We start from the raw sequence: 19947 nt of genomic DNA, 5'->3' as shown, positions 1-19947 counted from the left end.
TGCTGTTTTTCTTTGCATCCCTTGCCAAGAATTTCTCGTAATCTGCCTTCGCCTGCCTAACCTCCTTTGTAACTTGGTTGCATATCAAGTTACAAAGGAGTTAAGTAGTTAAGAAATACATAAAGTTAAGAAATACATAAAATCCAAGGAAGTGAAGCCAGTCGACATTGCCGGACAGTGCAGTGTCGAGTCAGTTTGGTGTGACATTAGCACTGGGAGATCAAAATTGAGAGTAGGAGTGTGCTATAGGCCTAATGACACTGATGAGTATAATAAGAAACTGCACAGGGAAATAGAGTGGGCCGGTAAATCAGAGAGTCTTATAATGGAGGATTTTAATTTCCCAGATATTGACTGGAATTTGGGGGCTAGTCACTCACACACTAGCAAGGCTTTTGTGGATTTATTCAATGATTCTTTTCTACATCAGCATGTTCGGGAGGCAAATAGAGGGAGTAATACTCTTGATTTGATTATCAGTAGAGATTCTTAGTGCATTAAGAATCTGCAGGCAAATGAACCACTAAGTGGCTGTGATCACAGTGTGCTGAAGTGGGATTTACTCAAAGAGGTAACTACCATTAGGGATAAACGGAAGGGGGATTGCTTTTGTAAAGGCGACTACGATTGACTGAGACCGTATTTAAATTCTATACAGTGGGACCAACTGATGATGTTAACAACAGCAAATTCAAAATGGGAAGCATTTAAAGAACTTATCTTGGAAGCTACTAGGCTTTACATACCAACTAAGAAATACTGTTCAAGGTTTAGGCCTAAATGGATGTCAGATGAACCAATGAGACATATGGCAGAGAAGAAAAATGCATGGGATACATACAAATTAACACGTGACACAGAAGCCTATGATAGATATAAGTTGATCTGTAACCAAGTTACAAAGGAGGTTAGGCAGGTGAAGGCAGTTTACGAGAAATCTCTGGCAAGGGATGAAAAGAAAAACAGCAAAGAATTCTTTACTTATGTAAACTCTAGATGGAAGGGGATGAACCAGATTGGTCCACTTGATATCGATGGGTCAACTGTTGATGATCCTGCTCAGGTAGCTAACAAACTAAATGAATATTTTGCATCGAAATTCACACATGAGGAGTTGTTCAGCGAGGGGAATGCCAGAGGTGTATTCAACTCTAGCAGTAAGCTAGAGAATCTTGTAATAACTGAGAGTAAAGCGGAGGAGAAATTGTTGAAGATAAACACAAGAAAGGCACCTGGGGTGGATGGGATCTATCCAGTTATATTAAAGGAGGCAGCAAAGAAAGTAAGCAAACCCTTGGCCATAATTATGAGAGTTTCCTTCGACTCAGGGGAAGTACCCACGGACTGGAGATGTGCAAATGTGACCCCAATTCACAAAGGAGGATCTAAGGACGACACAAGTAATTATAGACCTGTTAGTTTAACTTCTGTTCCAGGAAAATTAATGGAGGCACTGATTAAAGAAGCACTGCAGGATCATCTAGACAAGACTTCAGTTATAGCTCGGACACAGCATGGTTTTGTTAAGGGAAAGTCTTGCCCTGACCAATTTGATTGGATACTATGATGCAGTCATAAAAGAACTGGATGCAGGGAATAACTTTGATATTATATACTTGGACCTTAGAAAGGCTTTTGATACTGTTGCACATGGAAGATTGTGGCACAAATTGGAGCAGTGTGGCATTGGAGCCAAATTGCTGCTATGCATAAAGGGGTCGTTGAGGGGGAGAAGACAGAGAGTGGTTATCAATGGACACTGCTCATTGTGGACTAATGTTATTAGTGGAGCCCCTCAGGGTTCAGTATATAAATGATATTGATGATGGTATATCAAGCTTAATGTCCAAGTTTGCAGATGATACGAAGGTTGGCAGGGTTGGCAAGGACACTATTGACACTATGCTACTGCAACAGGATCTGAAAAGGTTGCGCAGATGGGCTGAAAGGTGGCAAATGAAGTTTAACATTGACAAATGTATAGTAATACATAGGGGAAACAGCAACCCCAGAGCAACGTATCATCTCTGTGGTACTACACTGACAGTGGTAGAGAATGAAAGGGACCTGGGGGCGGTTGTGCAGGCAGATATGAAGTTCTCTGACAGTGCAGACGGGCTGCAAGAGTAGCTCATGGTGTATTGTCAATGATATATAAGAATTTTTCTAGCAGGGATAAGGAGGTGATTATTCCCTTGTATAAGGCAATGATCTGGCCACACCTAGAGTACTGTATACAAGTCTGGAGGCCTCATTTCAAGAAGGATGTAGAGCTGCTGTAACGAGTACAGAGAAGGGCAACAAGATTAGTGAATGGAACAAAGGGGTGCTCTTACGAAGCAAGGCTTAAGTTTTGCAAATTACAGTGTCTGGAGACTAGGCACCGGCAAGGTGATCTGATAGAGGTGTATAAAGCCCTGACTGGTTTGAGCATGCTCAATGCTGATGGGATTCTTTCTTTTGCTCAGAATAATCACCTGAGAGGGCATAAATTCAAATTGAGGAAAGACAGATGTAGGATAGACATGAGGAAATTTGCCTTTAGCTAGCGGGTGGTTGGTTGGTGGAACAGACTTCCATCCCTTGTCGTTGAAGTTGATAGCCTAAATAAGTTCAAGTCTCAGCTGGACAGGTATTTCGAACGAACAGAGGGGTGAAGTAGAAGTGGTTATTTTTTTATTTTTTTTTTTTTGGCTGATCCTGCATAAGCTTGCTTTTTTGCATCAAATGCCTCTACTAATGCTAATGCTAAAGAAGGTATATCAGATTTAGTATCCAAGATTGCAGATGATACAAAGTTTGGTGGGGTTGTTAATGACAATATGCTACTGCAACAGAATCTAGAAAAGTTGACCAGATGAGCAGAGAGGTGGCATTTGAAGTTCAACATTGACAAATGCAAAGTACTGCATATTGGTAATCCCACAGAAACATAACAAATGTGCGGTACTACATTCAGGGCGGTAGAGAATGAAAAAGACCTGGGAATAATTATGCAGTCAGATATGAAGTTTTCTGAGCAGTGTAGACAGGTTGCCAGAGGCCTTGTCAACGATTTACAGGTATTTTCATAGTAGGGAAGGAGGTGATAATACCATGGTCAGGACACATCTTCAGTACTGCATACAGGTCTGGAGGCCTCGTTTTACGAAGGATGTAGAGACACTGGAACAAGTACAGAGGAAGGCAATGAGGTTGTTGAGTGGAACAAAGGATTTCTCTTACCAAGAAAGGCTTAAGTTCTGTAAATTGCAGTACAGTCTGTCATCGTATAGCACGATAGTTGTGTTCCTAGAAATCCTCGTGCAATGCAAAATCGTGCAATATAAACAACAGGCCCTATGGGAAAAGTAGGGTTAGGTGCCGACCACCCAAGATTGAACACACATTTGGAACCAAAACATTACCAAACACAATAAATAATTGGGTAATTTTAATCGTTATAAAATACGTAAGTATTTTATAACGATTAAAATACATAATAAAAATAATATTATATTATAATAAAGTATTTTTAGTATTTTTTAATACTAAAAAAGTATTTTTACGAATAAAATACGTATTTTATTCGTAAAAAAATTATTATATTAAATAAAAATACGTATTTTATAATACGTAAGTATAAATTATAATACGTAAGTCGTAATAAAATATTGCTAATGCTTTTGCTTCTATCGTAAGCAAACTTGCTTTTTGTTTGATTTTCTATCCAAACAGATGACAGCCATTCCATCTGTTCCAATTCTTTGTGTCTTAATCTAATGGATTTTAATTACACTCTGAGTTGTTTCCGCTATGAAAGTTGTTTTTATTTTCTCTGCATTCTTCGTAATTCTCGGCGTTGCCTCATTTAGGTCTGTAGCACGTGCAATATCACATGGTCTTTCATTTCGCTCAAAGCGTTTCACAATTTCATATTTTTTCTCTATTGACAGAAGCGGATTGGCCATAAGCCTTACGGGGAAAACCACGGTGGGCCGGAGGCCGGTGTGATTTTGGCCATAAACCGTAGTATGTGGCCACTATAAATTTTCCCGGGTAAGAATTTTTGACCCAGTCCGCCTCTGTTTATCGATATTGCTTCTTTTTTTTTTTCCTCTCTGAATCTGCAGTGTCTTAGCCAGGACGCTTCCTTTTCACACCTTTTAAGTATTTTACTAATTTTTAGGGAATAAAGCACAATTACAAAACGAGGAGGCACGCTTGATACACATATACAAAGCTGCGCGCGCGTAGCAACTGAATAAACAACACCGTAAAGGCCGAGATACACTATTAACACCTCACATTTTACTAAAGCACATTCTGGGGGTTACTACCATAAAACAATAAAAACAATTTCCAGTTGCGTTTCTGCTAGTGGAATCTGTTATAAACTGGTAGTAAACTCGATCTAATTGCATTTGCGATTATATCGATAGCTGGAATTCTGTTGGTTTTTACGTTATTATGGTGAAATGTGTTTCCCCTTCACTGATATAAAACACATAAATACATTTTCAGAATCTGTTTCGTTCCTATCGTGTTGCGTTCAGTTGGGGTGATTCCGCATTCGACTGCCATTTCTTGTAAACACAAAGGCGAATCGTGTATAAGCGAATTCGGTTCGTGTTATAGAAGATAACGTTTCCCTATTTATAAATCGTGTATGATCGAATTCTTGTAATGCAAACACGTGTTATACGAGGACCGACTGTATTTGAAGACTAGATACCTGTGAGGTAACCTGATTGAGGTGTATAAGGCCTTGAATGGTTTGAACAGGCACAATGCTGATGGGATTCTTCCTCTTGTTCAGATTAAGAACCTGAGGCGACATAAATTCAAATTGAGGAAATACACAGTTGTAGAATAGATGCGCAGAAATTTGCCTTCAGGCAGCATGTGGCTGAGTGCTGGAACAAGCTTCCATCTGTCGTGGAAGTTGTCAGCTTAAATAAATTCAAGGAAGTGGACAAACTTTCGAAGTGAATGAATCTAGAAAAGTTGACCAGATGAGCTGAGAGGTGGCAACTGAAGCTCAACATTAACAAATGCAATGTACTGCATATGGGTGGCAGTAACCCACAGAATGGGTGAAATGGGAAGAATTTTTTTTTTTTTTTTGGCCAATGCTTTATAAGCTTGTTTTCTTGCATCATCATTATCATCCATTTTCAATCCACTGCAGGATGAAGGCCTCTCCAGCAACTTTCCATTTCCTTCTATTTTCAGCACTGGCCATCCATTTACTACCAACAAACTCATGAATTTCATCTATCCATCTCTGCCATTGTCTTTCAGGTTTTCTTCTAGCTCCTCTTGGGTACCATTCTGTTATTTTCTTAGTCCATCTGTCATCATGTCTTCGAGCTATGTGTCCTGCCCAAGACCATTTTAGTTCTTTAATTTTGATAAGGATGTTCTTTACTTGAGTTTGCTGCCTAATCCAAGTGTTTCTCTTCTTATCTAACAGTCTGATTTCCAGTATAATTCATTCCATTCTTCGCTGTGTAGTTCTCAGCTTCTCTTCCATTTTTTTGGTGAGTGCCCAAGTTTCACTTCCATAAGTCATGGTGGGGAGTATACATTGGTTCATTATTTTACGTTTCAGACAAACTGGGATATTGCTCTTCAGTATGTGACTATATTTCCTGAATGCTATCCATCCAAAATTTATTCTTCTCTTGACTTCCAGCCATTTATTATTATTACAGCTAATAACTTGTCCCAGATAAGTATATGACTCCACCTTTTCAATTACTGCTCCTTCAATCATTATTTCCCTTTCTGTGGCATACTTGTTCATCATTACTTTTGTTTTAGCCATGTTCATCTTTAGTCCAAAATCCTTACTAACCGTGCATAACTGATCAAGATTTTCCTCTAATTCTTTGGGATCGTGGCTTATGATCACAATGTCATCTACAAATCGTAAATGGTTTAGGTACTCTCCGTTCACATTGACTCCTTTCTGCAACCAGTCTAATCTTCTGAAAACTTCCTCAAGGGCAGCAGTAAACAGCTTCAGAGATATTGTCTCCTTGTCGAACTAATCAATTTTAAATTTCCTACTGTCTTTGTCTAGTCTAATAAAGGAGGTAGCACTCTCATATATTTTCTTCTAAATCATAACATATGGGTTATCTATGCTTTGTCTTTGCAGTGCCCAAAACATTGCTTTATGCTGTATGGAGTCAAATGCCTTTTCATAATCTACAAATGCCAGGCATATTGGAGTTTTTTATTCATTTGCTTTCTCCATTAGCTGTGATATTACGTGAAGGTGATCCATAGTTGAGAATCCTGTCCTAAAGCCAGCTTGCTCTTTCGGTTGATTCTCATCAAGTATTCTTTCTAATCTGTTAGTGAACAACTTGTAGATGTGTGATAACAAGCTAATTGGTCTATAATTACCAATTTCTGATTTATCTCCTTTCTTATGCAGCAAACCTATGATTGCATTATTCCACTGCTTAGGAGTCACACCTTTTCTAATGCACTTTGTGAAGAGCCTTGCCATTTTTTGTGTTATGTCTCTTCCTCCCAATTTTAACAACTCTACAGTAACTTCACTTCCCCCGGGGCTTTGTGATTCTTCATTTTCTTCAATGCATGTTCTACCTCATCAGGAAGAATATCGGGTATGTCGTATGTGTTGCTACTTTGCAATCCATCTTCCCCACTGCTGGCATCATTCCCCTGCTCCTTGTATAATTCTCTATAATAGTCTTCTGCTATTTGAATTTTGCCTTCTCTGCTGTTTATAAGTACACCATCGCTATTCTTCAGTTCAGTATCATTTGTCTTTCTGTATTACTGCTCATGGCTGCTGATTTAAATCCTTTGTTTTCCCTTAATGCTTGTTCTACTTTTCTTGTGGTAAATCTTCTTATGTCCTCTCTTAGTCTCTTTCTAATGGCTTTGCATAACTCAGTATACTCAATTTTCTCGCTGTCAGTCTTTTTCTTGCTTTTCATTTGTCGTCTTCGGTTCATCATGACAAGTGTTTCTTGACTAATTTTTTCTTCTTTGGATTTCTTTTTCCCTATAGGTTTCTTGGGCTTTATCACTTTCAGAAAGTTGTAATATTCCTCGTCAATATCTTGGTCCTGAGCAGTCTGCAGAAACTCAAACTTGTTCTTAAGTTCGAGTACATGGCTCGACTGTTGATGATCCTGCTCAGATAGCAAACAAACTGAATGAGTATTATGAGCAATGCAGACAGGCTGCCAGGGCAGGTCATGGGGTTTTGTCAATGATATATAGGAATTTTGCTAGCAGGGAGAAGGAGGTGATTGTGCCTGTGTATAAGGCAATGGTCAGGCCACGCCTTGAGTACTGCGTACAGGTCTGGAGGCCTCATTTTAGGAAGGATGTAGATTTACTTGAACGTGTACAGAGAAGGGCAACAAGATTGGTGAGGGGAATGAAGGGATCCTCTTGCCAAGAGAGGCTTAAGTTCTGCAAATTGCAGTGGCTGGAGACTAGGCACCTGTGCGGTAATCTGATTGAGGTGTATAAGGCCTTGAAGGGGTTGAGCACGCTGAATTCTGATGGGATCCTTCCACTTTTTCAGATTACGAACCTAAGGGGGCATAAATTCAAATTAAGAAAAGACAGATGTAGAATAGATGTGCAGAAATTTGCCTTTAGCCAGCAGGTGGTTAATTGCTGGAAAACTTCCATCTGTTGTTGTGGAAGTTGATAGGTTGAATAAATTTAAGGAGGAACTGGACAGGCATTTGGTGGGAATGGTGTGATTTTTTTTTTTTTTTTTTGGCTAATGCTGCATAAGCTTATACACTTGCTTTCCTGCATCACATGCCACTACTACTACTACTACTACTACATATTGCTTTTTCTCCTCTTCTGTTATCTCAAAGACCTTTGTATTATTTACTCGAGTCAGTTTTTTTCCTTTCCTTTCCTACATCTATATCAAGTGTACATCTTACCATTCTGTGATCACTTCCAACATTTACCTTATTCAGGATGGTAACATCATTTCACAATATATCTTCTGTTAGTGAGGATGAAGTCGATTTCATTAGTAGTTAATCCATTTGGACTCTTCCGTGTCCACTTTCTGTTCACCCTTTTCTTGAAAAAAGTGTTCATTACTGACAGTTCTTGAGATTCTGCAAATTCCACAAGTCTTTCACCTCTTTCATTTCTTTCACCAATTCCAAAATTTCCTATAGTTCTCCTTTCTGTACTGTTTTGTCTTTTTCCAACCTTAGTATTGAAGTCACCAATAATAACAGTGTTGTGGTTTTTCTGCTCATCTAGAAGACTCTCAATTTCGGTGTACATTTCTTCAACCTCTCCATCATCATGGCTCGATGTTGGTGCATAAATCATTATAATTTTTAGCTTGTACCTCTTAGAAATCTTGAGTATTAGTCTTGACACCCTTGGTGATGTACTTTTGAATTCCAAAATGTTGTTTTTAAAATCTTTATGGATCAGAAACCCAACTCCACCTTCACTCCTTTCATTGTTTCCATTGGTGTACAGCAGATTTCCACTTGATAAACTTATGAATGATTCGTTTCTTCTTGTTTCAGCTTTTTTTTTTTTTTTTTTTTGGTTTTTTTTTTTTTTTTAGGAGCATTAGCAACTAAGGCCATATTGCTCCGGGATATGCGGTGGTCATTCCCTGACCTTTCCGCATCCTCCGTATTTGGTGGTCTTGTTTCAGCCAAACCAATGATATTCCAATTCTTGCATCATATACCTCTGCTAATGCTAATTACCTATGTAATCATCTGATTAGTTTTTGGTAAAAAATGCACTTTATATTAAAAGAAACTGACTATCCCACATAAAAAAAAAAAAAAAAAAAATATTAAACATGACACATACTTACATACACTTAGGATTTTTCAGGTCATTCTCCGGACCCATCTTCAGTTAACAAATATCAGCAAAAGGAAATGTACTGGGTCTGTCAGAAAAGAATGACATTTTTTTTTTTTTTTTTTTTTTTTCTTTTTTAGTGTTCTCCTGTTCATGCACAGCAGCAGCTCCCTTCTAGTGAGATTGTGCTAAGACTAAAGAAAAGAGTTCATTATAGAGTGTTGGAGCATGCATTCAGCATCATGTTATATATAGTATATACAGTTGATTCCGGTTATTTGGGACACATCGGGACTAGAACATTTTGGCCCGATTAAGCGGCTGCCCCAACTATCCGAAGTTTCACATAAATAGTTAAAAATACAATGGATCCCCGCTTTACAAATGGTTCACTGTACAATCAAATCACGTTACAATGGACTCACCATGGTAAAGTACCGTTCACTATACGATGTGTAGTAAGCGCCAGTCATTGCGATCACATTTGTGAATTGAATTTTAATTCTATAAAACAGCGATTCTGATTAGCGAAAATAGGAGGAATATTATCCACAGGCTATAAAAGTAAAGATATGTTAAGCACAAATTTACCCTTTATTAACTTATTAAAAAATTAAATGATATGTGAAAATAGGAAGAATATATGTGATAGTCGGAATAATTAATACGTACTGTAATATGTACATACTAACTAGTTGACATTTCTGTTAACTAGTTAGTATGTCCACTGACATTTGTGGGTGGGGGTTAAAATTTAAAACAGTAAAAAGAGAAGTAATCAATAACAAAGAACATGGCACACACAAATTACAAGTAACACGATACGTGCAAGTGAGAATTGAGTAACAAGCTACGAAGCTTTAAAAATAGGAATGAAGAGAAGATCTGAAAATTAATTTTTTTATATGATTGGAGATTCCATGGAAGTGTAAACACATTTCACCATAATAACTCACAGAATTCCAGCTGTCGGTATTATCGCAAATTCAATAAGATCGAGTTTACTATCCATTTATGATAGATTGCACTAACAGAAAAGCCCAATAAACAGCTGACTGCTAATTGTTTTTATTGTTTTATGGTTGTGACCTCCAGAAATCCAAGCAAACAACGTGGTACGATCAGAGACAATCGTAAGGTAATCTCCAGTGCTGCGGTCTCCTGCCCCGATTAAAAGGCATGTTGTACCGATTAAGCGAAGTAAACCCTGGCTATTTTCTCGATTGGGTTCTGTTTTTAAAGATTTGCCCCAAATAAACAGCTGCCCCGATTAACCGATGGCCCAAATAACCGGAATCCACTGTGTATGTGTGTGTATATATATATATATATATTCACAATGTTTTTTTACAAAAGTTAGTCTAGCATTACAATGCAGCATAATTTTTTTCCATCAACATAATAACAGTAGTCTTCCCTACAGGTGAAGCATTACTTATTCAAAGTAGTGTAATACCTGGTAACTTGTTGTGAAGGTAAGTCACAATACAAGATACAATTAAATCAACACCTTTACACTATGATTGTAGTTTATTTTATGAGCTAACTAAGGTGTACTTACACTGATATTTTATAGTAAATTTTTCTGTATGCATTATGGGCATTTCATAAAGAAATATGTGGGGATGAAAGAGAGAAAGCGAGACTACAAGTAATGCAGCACCTCTCTCTTTCACTCTTAATTTTACAAAGAAGCTATTCACAATGAGGCAAAGCTACTTCCAGGCATTTCACTCAGCATCAGCCATTTTGTCTTCCAATTCTTGGGAAGCCAATATCAACTTAGCTTGTTGACCATTAAATATGTTGACCATTATTTTGCATCAGGCAAGTTTAGAAACAGATTTTATATGTTTGAAAGTGTCAGCCTGAAGATGCAATGCTTTCACAAATTGTTTGTTCAGTCCAAACTTTAGTGATGGAAGCGAGACTTGATTCTTAACATTAAGGGACTGTATACTACAACTCAATCCTGACAGACTAATCTCTTCCCCTGTAGTGCTCATCTACAGGGCATAGAAATCAAGAGGGCACAGAAATCTTCTAGGCATAGAAATCAAGAGAACTTGATTTCTATGCCTAAAATCATCTTGCTAACCCAGAAGGAAGCCAAACATCTCCCACCCACAAATGTCAGTGGCATCCCATTTAGACTTGACACACATGATTTTTGCTAAGTTATATTTCAGAGTTTATACAAATGTATTTTATATTTTTTCATTTATATTAAAGAGAACTACATTTATGTAATCCTCTTTCTGCACCTCTAATATTCAAGTTGCTCTCTATGCAGATGATCTTAAGATCTACTCAGCAGTGAAGGATATAACGGATTCTCAACAGCTTCAATGGGCCCTCAATAAATTCTCTCTGTGACTATCTCTGAATGGATTGTCTGCTTACTCCCTCGAAGTGCAAAGCAATCTCTTTCTCATCCTGTAGTTCTCCACAACTAATAAATACAGAGTACACTATTAACTTTGTGATCATCGAAAAGTGTGATCAAATTAACAAATTGGGGATTCTCTTCTCCAGCAGCGCTAAATTTGATGCCCATGTCCTTAAAATCACCAGCAAAGCATTCAAAACACTGGGATTTATCAAGGAGAACACTTATATGGGCATCAAAAATTACAGATATGTTATCATCCTTTATAAAACTATAGTTCTCCCAATCCTTGAATTCAGCCCACCCATATGGAATCCTCGCAAGAAAACTTTAATTAACAAAATTGAAGCAGTCCAAAAAAATTATGTCCATTACCTTACATTACATAATCCTCTATTTTATCACAGTGTACTATGAACTGCTGTGTGATTACTTTCATCTGAGGCCTCTGTGCACTAGAAGAGTTATTGCTGACATCACCCTTCTAGCCAAAGTAATCACTAGAACTTATGAAGCATCTGATATCCTTGGTAAAATAAACTCCAATGCTCCTTGTAGTCAAGTTGGGAACCTTACACTGTTTCGTCTTGATTCTGCCACCACAGACTTTATGAAGTTCAGTCCACTAAACCCAATCAGCAAATGACTCTCTCATTGACTTCTCTGGCTACTCCCAATCACTGATGAACTCCATCCACAAGTTTGGCTCATCTCTTAAACTGCAAAGTGACTAGCTCTCATCTAATTATTGTAGTTTATTATTATTATTTTTTAATTATTTTTCTAATCTAACTAATTAATTTATTATTTGTTTTACCGACAACTTAACTTATTGCAATCCTCTTTTGTACATATGATTTTAATTTTTAAATCTATAATGTTTATTCTTTATGGAGTTCAGTGTTGGCATTCGAGGTGAGCGGATGCGCTTAGTCAGGGCTCCTCAGTTAAGTGATTTACTTTTGGATAGTGATTTGAAATATTTTATTTATTTAGATATTGTTGGATTATTTTGTTATAGGTTTTCCTGTTTGATTTTAATAATATTATAGATATAATTTTTTAAAGTTAACTTTCGTTGATATTTATTTAATTTTATAATGGTAGTTCCGAGATCTGCCTTAAACACGTCACAGGGTATCATGACTCACACGGAAACAGCCGATGGAGATTTACGGGTGAGTAATGATTTCATCCTCTGTGGAACCTGTGGAATGTTTTCCAAGGTCAACCTGGTGACTAATCCTACCTCACCTGGGGATTCTTTTCTATGTGATCAATATAAGGAGTGCACCGATCTTAAATTACAATTTGGTGCACTGATGGAACAATTTGAGTCCCTGAAAAAACGGGTGCTTGCCCTCAAGAATAATGCATCTGGGAGCTAATTAGGGACTCAAGACTGAAGCAATCTACCAAGTGATGCACACCCGATTCGAGCCTCAAAACAGAAAAACCAAGTGCAAACTACTCTGGTTAAAAAGAACATTGTTTTATTAGGAGACTCCATTGTCAGGGAAACGGGGAATATTTTTTTTTAAGCACAGGTGGAGTAGATATAGGGTATGTCTGCCGGGAGCAACTATTGATGATGTCACCAACAGATTGTCAGATTTTAAAGGGGGTAAAGAGAATATTATTATTCATGTGGGGACTAATGATATTAAACGTACACGATCTGACAATTTGTTGGAAAAATACAGGACCATGCTGAGGAAATGTCGCGAGCTAGGCCACAATGTCTATGTGTCTGCAATTCTGGCCAGACATGATAGGAGGGATTATATGTTAAGAGCTTGGGGATTAACTCAAGACTTGAAGGAATCTGCAAGGCTTTAGGCGGGAAATTTCTATCAGCATGGCCCACACTTGTAGGTAGAAGGAATTTGTTTTGTAGAGACGGGATACACTTAAACAAAGGTGGTGCAAAAGTTTTTGCCAGTATTATTGAGGATAACTTAAAGGTTCAGGGAAACTGCTAGTTAGAGGGGATGTGGGTAATAATGACACCAGTTTATCTGATAATATTGGTCAAAGTAACTCTTGCACATACCTTAAGAGTTGTTATATGTTACCCCAACTGGACGTTTTATCTAGATATTCTGGGGGCAGAAACGTTTCACGTGAGCGGTTAGCTAATATCAGGGAAGAGATCTTAAAAAACTTCAAGGGTTGTGTTAGGGTTGTTAAATATACAAGAACAGTAAATCTTAATTGTTTATACAGTAACGTTTAGGCGGGAAATTTAGGGATTTTAGGGATTTAGGGAAATTTAACATTGATAGCTAATATCAGGGAAGAGATCTTAAAAAACTTCAAGGGTTGTGTTAGGGTTGTTAAATATACAAGAACAGTAAATCTTTATTGTTTATACAGTAACGTTAGAAGTGTCGTCAATAAAATGAGCAAATTCGAACTGCTGTTTAAAACAAGTAACGCAGACATAATAGGGCTTACAGACACGTGGTGCCACCCGGAAATTGGGGATGATGAGTTTAAGTACGACTTGTATAACGTATTTAGGAAAGATACGGTAGTTAGAAGGGGTGGTGGGGTAACGTCGAGTGAGAACAAGGGTAGCCTGTGCGGACGTACATTTTTGCTGCTCCTGGAACAGAGAAGTTTTTTCTGATTTATTTTCTGTTTTATTAGCGTAAATTGGCATATTAACTTATTTTCTAGAGTAGCTTTATATCCCTATTTATGATACTTAGATTAAAGTAACTTAGATAGAGATTTGGTAGGTATTACTTAGTATCGGAAAGGGTATCAAATCCACGTGTTTATGGTTCGTAAATAGCGGCCATTGTTACGCGATACAAAATATCTCGAAATAGATAGCATAAGCTTAATATACTATAGTATAGTACATAATATTGTCAATTAATCAGATAATTAATCTTGTTGAACTTCAATGTCAATTAAATTGTACTTTTAACTATACATATAACGACTTGGGTTACACAACACAAATAATTTGTAAAAAATAAATAATTAATACTTAACTTGATTCGGAAGTTATATAAAGGAATTTCGTAGATAACACTCGATACTGAAACATAAATATATTGTTATAACTGTGTCGGGATATAAGATTAGGGCTTTAATTTTGTACTGAAATTGAAATTTTATTGAAATTAAATCGAAATCATGACTAAGACCAGAGCAGCTATTGTTATTTGTTATTTGTTTTTTAGGAGCATTAGCAACTAAGGCCATATTGCTCCGGGGAACCAGAGCAGCAAAGCGAAAGGCTCAAGCTAATGGGAGTGCTGTGGCTGAGGGGAGAACTGAGGGGGGTCAGTTGCATTCTGAATCACAGCCTATTAAAATGCACTACTTGCTTGATGTTTGTGGACAATCGGGTACGGGACATGATACTGCCATGGGGGATGTCTTTGTGTGTGCGCGATGCAAGGAGTGTAAGGAAATCAGGCGACAACTCAGCATTGTTATGGGCCTATATAAGAGCTTGAAGGACAGGGTGGATGCCCTCAAAGGATTAAAAGTGAGGGGCCCATCAAGCTCTCAGCTGCCAACACCAATGCCAGAGCTTGCGTTTGGTCATAACGCAACACAGCGGCAGCCCCCAAGACAGAATGCGCTGGTCACAAAGGAACTAGTAGTTGTTGGTGACTCTATTGTCAGGGAAACGGGAAACATGCTTTGTAAAAAGGATAGGTGGAACAGAACCAAGGTATGTTTGCCAGGGGCAAAGATTGATGATGTTGTAGGGCAGATATCATCTTTTAAGGGCACAAAAGGTGATATAGTTGTACACGTTGGCACTAATGATATTAAGAGTAGGAGACCGGCGGAATTACTTAACAAGTACAGGTCACTGTTGAAAAAAAGCCGTGAATTAGGGTTGAATTTGAAAGTGTCTGGGCAGAATTGCAGAGAATTGCAATTCTGCCCAGACACGATAGGAGGGCGTATATGATGAGAGCCTTGCCGATCAATTCGGCACTGGAAAGATTGTGCAAGGCTCAAGAGGTAGAATTTTTTTCAGCCTGGTCTGTACTTGTTAACAGGAGTGACTGGTTCTTCAGGGATGGGATACACTTAAATAGAAAGTGTGCAAGAATGTTTGCTGATGCTATCGAGGCAGTGTTAGGTGAGTCGGAAACTGCTAGATTGGGGGATACAAGGACTAATAGATTAACAGTAGCCACTGGCAGAGGTGAAAGTGATTCTTGCACTGCTACTATTGGAATGAGCCGCAGCCTGGAAAATAAGATGCAGGATATTTCAGAGACTGCAGGGAATCATTGGGGTACAAGTACACACATGGGTTGTGTTAGGGTAGCTAAGAAAAAGAACAGATGCATGTATACTTGCGTGTACACCAATGCTAGCAGTTTAGCAAATAAATTTGATGATTTTGAGGTATTGCTGGAAACATCAAAGGCAGATATTGTGGGGATTTCAGAGACGTGGTGTCACCCTGATATAAGGAATGCAGAACTGGAATTTGGGGAGAACAATATCTACAGAAAGGATAGACAGGATAGGGAGGAGGGGTTATGCTATTAGTTAAGAAATACATAAAATCCATGGAAGTGAAGCCAGTCGACATTGCTGGACAGTGCAGTGTCGAGTCAATTTGGTGTGACATAAGCATTGGGAGATCAAAATTGAGAGTAGGAGTGTGCTATAGGCCTAATGGCTCTGATGAGTATAATAAGAAACTGTACAGGGAAATAGAGTGGCCAGTAAATCAGAGAGTCTTATAATGGGGGATTTTAATTTCCCAGATATTGACCTGAATTTGGGGGCTAATCACTCACACACTAGCAAGGCTTTTGTGGATTTATTGGATGACTGTTTTCTACATCAGCATGTTCGGGAGGCAATGAGAGGGAGTGATACTCTTGATTTGATTATCAGTAGTTATTTTTCATGCATTAAGAATCTGCAGATAAATGAATCACTAGGTGGCAGTGATCACAGTGTGCTGAAGTGGGATTTACTCAAAGAGGTAACTACCATTAGGGGTAAAGGGAAGTGTTATTGCTTTCGCAAACGACTATGATGGACTGAGACAGTATGTAAATTCTATACAGTGGGACAAACTGATGACGTTACCAACAGCAAATTCAAAATGGGAAGCATTCAAAAAACTTATCTTGGAAGTTACTAGGCATTACATACCAACTAAGAAATATTGTTCAAGGTTTAGGCCTAAGTGGATGTCAGATGAACTAATGAGACATATGGCAGAGAAGAAAAATGCATGGGATACATACAAATTAACACATGACACAGAAGCCTATGAGAGATACAAGTTGATCTGTAACCAAGTTACAAAGGAGGTTAGGCAGGCGAAGGCAGATTACGAGAAATCTCTGGCAAGGGATGCAAAGAAAAACAGTCCCTGAAAAAGTTCTTTACTTATGTAAACTCTAGAAGGAAGGGGATGAATCAGATTGGTCCACTTGATATTGATGGGTCAACTGTTGATGATCTTGCTCAGGTAGCTAACAAACTGAATGAATATTTTGCATCGACATTCACACATGAGGGGGAATGCCAGAGGTGTATTCAACTCTGGCAGTAAGCTAGAGAATCTTGAAATAACTGAGAGTTAAGCGGAGGAGAAATTGTTGTAGGTAAATACAAGAAAGGCAGCTGGGGGTGGATGGGATCTATCCAGTTATATTAAAGGAGGAAGCAAAGGAAGTAAGCAAACCCTTAGTCATAATTATGAGAGCTTCCTTGGACTCGGGAAGTACCCATGGACTGGAGATGTGCAAATGTGACCCCAATTCACAAAGGAGGATCAAAGGGCGACACAAGTAATTATAGACCTGTTAGTTTAACTTCTGTTCCTGGAAAATTAATGGAGGCACTGGTTAAAGAGGCACTGCAGGATAATCTAGACAAGACTTCAGTTATAGCTCAGACACAGCATGGTTTTGTTAAGGGGAAGTCTTGCCTGACCAATTTGATTGGATACTATGATGCAGTCACAAAAGAACTGGATGCAAGGAATAACTTGATATTATATACTTGGATCTTAGAAAGGCTTTTGATACTGTTGCACATGGAAGACTGCTGCACAAATTGGAGCGTGTGGCACTGGAGGCAAATTGCTGTTATGGATAAAGGGGTGGTTGAGGAGGAGTAGACAGAGAGTGGTAATAAATGGACACTGCTCATCGTGGACTAATGTTATGGACTAATGTTATTAGTGGAGTCCCTCAGGGTTCAGTATTGGGTCCATTATTGTTTTCTGTATTTATAAATGATATTGATGATGGTATATCAAGCTTAATGTCCAAGTTTGCAGATGATACGAAGGTTGGCAAGGTTGTCAAGGACACTACTGACACTATGCTACTGCAACATGATCTGAAAAGGTTGAGCAGATGGGCTTCGAGGTGACAAATGAAGTTTAACATTGACAAATGTCAAGTACTACATATGAGAAACAGCAACCCCAGAGCAACGTATCAACTCTGTGGTACTACACTGACAGTAGTAGAGATTGAAAGGGACCTGGGGGTGGTCGTGCAGGCAGATATGAAGTTTTCTGAGCAGTGCAGACGGGCTGCAAGAGTATCTCATGGTGTATTGTCGATGATATAGAGGAATTTTTCTAGCAGGGATAAGGAGGTGATTATTCCCTTGTATAAGGCCACACATAGAGTACTGTATACAGGTCTGGAGGCCTCATTTCAAAAGGATGTAGAGATTCTGGAATGAGTACAGAGAAGGGCAACAAGATTAGTGAATGGAACAAAGTGGTGCTCTTACGAAGAAATTCTTAAGTTTTGCAAATTACAGTGTCCGGGGACTAGGTACTAGCAAGGTGATCTGATACAGGTGTATAAAGTCTTGAATGGTTTGAGCATGCTCAATGCTGATGGGATTCTTCCTTTTGCTCAGAATAATCACCTGAGAGGGCATAAATTCAAATTGAGAAAAGCCAGATGTAGGATAGACATGAGGAAATTTGCCTTTAGCCAGTGGGTGGTTGGTTGGTGGAATAGACTTCCATCCCTTGTTGTGGAAGTTGATAGCCTAAATAAGTTTTAGGCTCAGCTGGACAGGTATTTCAAACGAACAGAGGGGTGAAGTAGAAGTGGTTATTTTTTATTTATTTATTTATTATTTATTTTTATTTTTTTTTTTTTTTTTTTTTGGCTGATGCTGCATGAGCTTGCTTTCTTGCATCAAATGCCTCTACTAATGCTAACTTCCATGGGCACTGTTCTTCTGAATTGGCTTCTATAATTCCCGCTCTCTCTCTTTCAAAACAGTCCAAACACGTGCCGCCACCAGCCAACATGCATTTACTGTCCAACTTCAAACTCACAGAACCAACTTTTCATCTTCCTCGTTTATTCATTCAACTGCCGTTTTCTGGAACAACCTTCCATCATACGTATTTCCTGAAAATTACAGTCTACAGAAGTTCAAGTCCAATGTCAACAAATATCTTCTTTCATCTTCTCAACCTCCAACCCAAGCACGGTACTAAGTACTATAGGTTCTAATCAGTGGTGGGATTCAAATAATTTAACAACCGGTTCGCTGCTCTAATGACCTTTCTAAGTATAAAAAAACTATATACCGAAAGGTAGTTTATTATTTCATGCAGTTAATACTTAAATAATTGTAATTTTATTGACATTTAAATCGAAATCATGACTCTGACCAGAGCAGCAAAGCAAAAGGCTCAAGCTAATGGGAGTGCTGTGACTCAGGGGAGAACTGAGGGGTGCGGTTGCCCCCTGAATCACGGCCTTTTAAGATGCACTGTTTGCTTGATGTTTGCGGAGCAATCGGGTACGGGACATGATACTGCCATGGGGGATGTCTTTGTGTGTGCACGATGCAAGGAGTGCAAGGAAATTAGGCGACAACTCGGCGTTGTTATGGGCCTATATGAGACCTTGAAGGACAGGGTGGATGCCCTCGAAGGAAATAAATTGAGGGGCCCATCAAGCTCTCAGCTGCCCACATCAACACCAGAGCTTGGACTTGGTCATCTTGCAACACAGAGGCAGCCCCCAAGGCAGAATGCGCTGGTCCAACAGGAACTAGTAGTTGTTGGTGACTCAATTGTCAGGGAAACGGGGAACATGCTTTGTAAAGAGGATAGGTGGAACAGGACCAGGGTATGTCTGCCAGGGGCAAAGGTTGATGACGTTGTAGAGCAGATATCATCTTTTAAGGGCACAAAAGGTGATATAGTTGTACACGTTGGCACTAATGATATTAAGAGTAGGAGACCAGCGGAATTACTTAACAAGTACAGGTCACTGTTGAAAAAAAGCCGTGAAGTAGGGTTGAATTTGAAAGTGTCTGCAATTCTGCCCAGACACGATAGGAGGGAGTATATGATGAGAGCCTTGTCGATCAATTCGGCCCTGGAAAGATTGTGCAAGGCTGAAGGGGTAGAATTTTTTTCAGCCTGGACTGTACTTGTTAACAGGAGAGATTGCTTCTACAGGGATGGGATACACTTAAATAGAAAGGGTGCAAGAATATTTGCTGATGCTATCGAGGCAGTGTTAGGTGGGTCGGAAAACTGCTAGCTTGGGGGGAGACAAAGACTAATGGATTAACAGTAGCCACGGGCAGAGGTGAAAGAGATTCTTGCACTGCTTCTATTGGAATGAGCAGAAGCCTGAAAAACAAGATGCAGGATATTTCAGAGACTGCTGGAAGTCATTGCGGTACAAGTAAACACATGGGTTGTGTTAGGG

The 19947-nt window shown here is 38.8% G+C and overlaps 1 protein-coding gene across 3 annotated transcripts in view; it reads right to left on the bottom strand.

Annotated features, from left to right (window-relative positions):
* Positions 1-19947, bottom strand: part of LOC150090468 (uncharacterized) — a 678730-nt gene that overhangs the window by 638919 nt on the left and 19864 nt on the right. The window contains exon 1 of one of the 3 annotated variants that reach the window (XM_090389910.1): positions 8848-8939. The exons of 1 other annotated variant lie outside the window; for it this stretch is intronic. The gene's annotated coding sequence lies outside the window, so the exon portion shown is untranslated. Of the gene's footprint in view, positions 1-8847; positions 8940-19947 lie in introns of those variants that run through there. One more of the 3 variants, XM_090389909.1, reaches the window with a different exon arrangement.

This window comes from Mastigoproctus giganteus, chromosome 2, assembly GCF_048544385.1.
Source record: "Mastigoproctus giganteus isolate SK-2022 chromosome 2, ASM4854438v1, whole genome shotgun sequence".
NCBI lineage: Eukaryota > Metazoa > Arthropoda > Arachnida > Uropygi > Thelyphonidae > Mastigoproctus > Mastigoproctus giganteus.
Note: the sequence above shows the minus strand (reverse complement) of the source record. Positions and strands in the feature narration are given on the sequence as shown.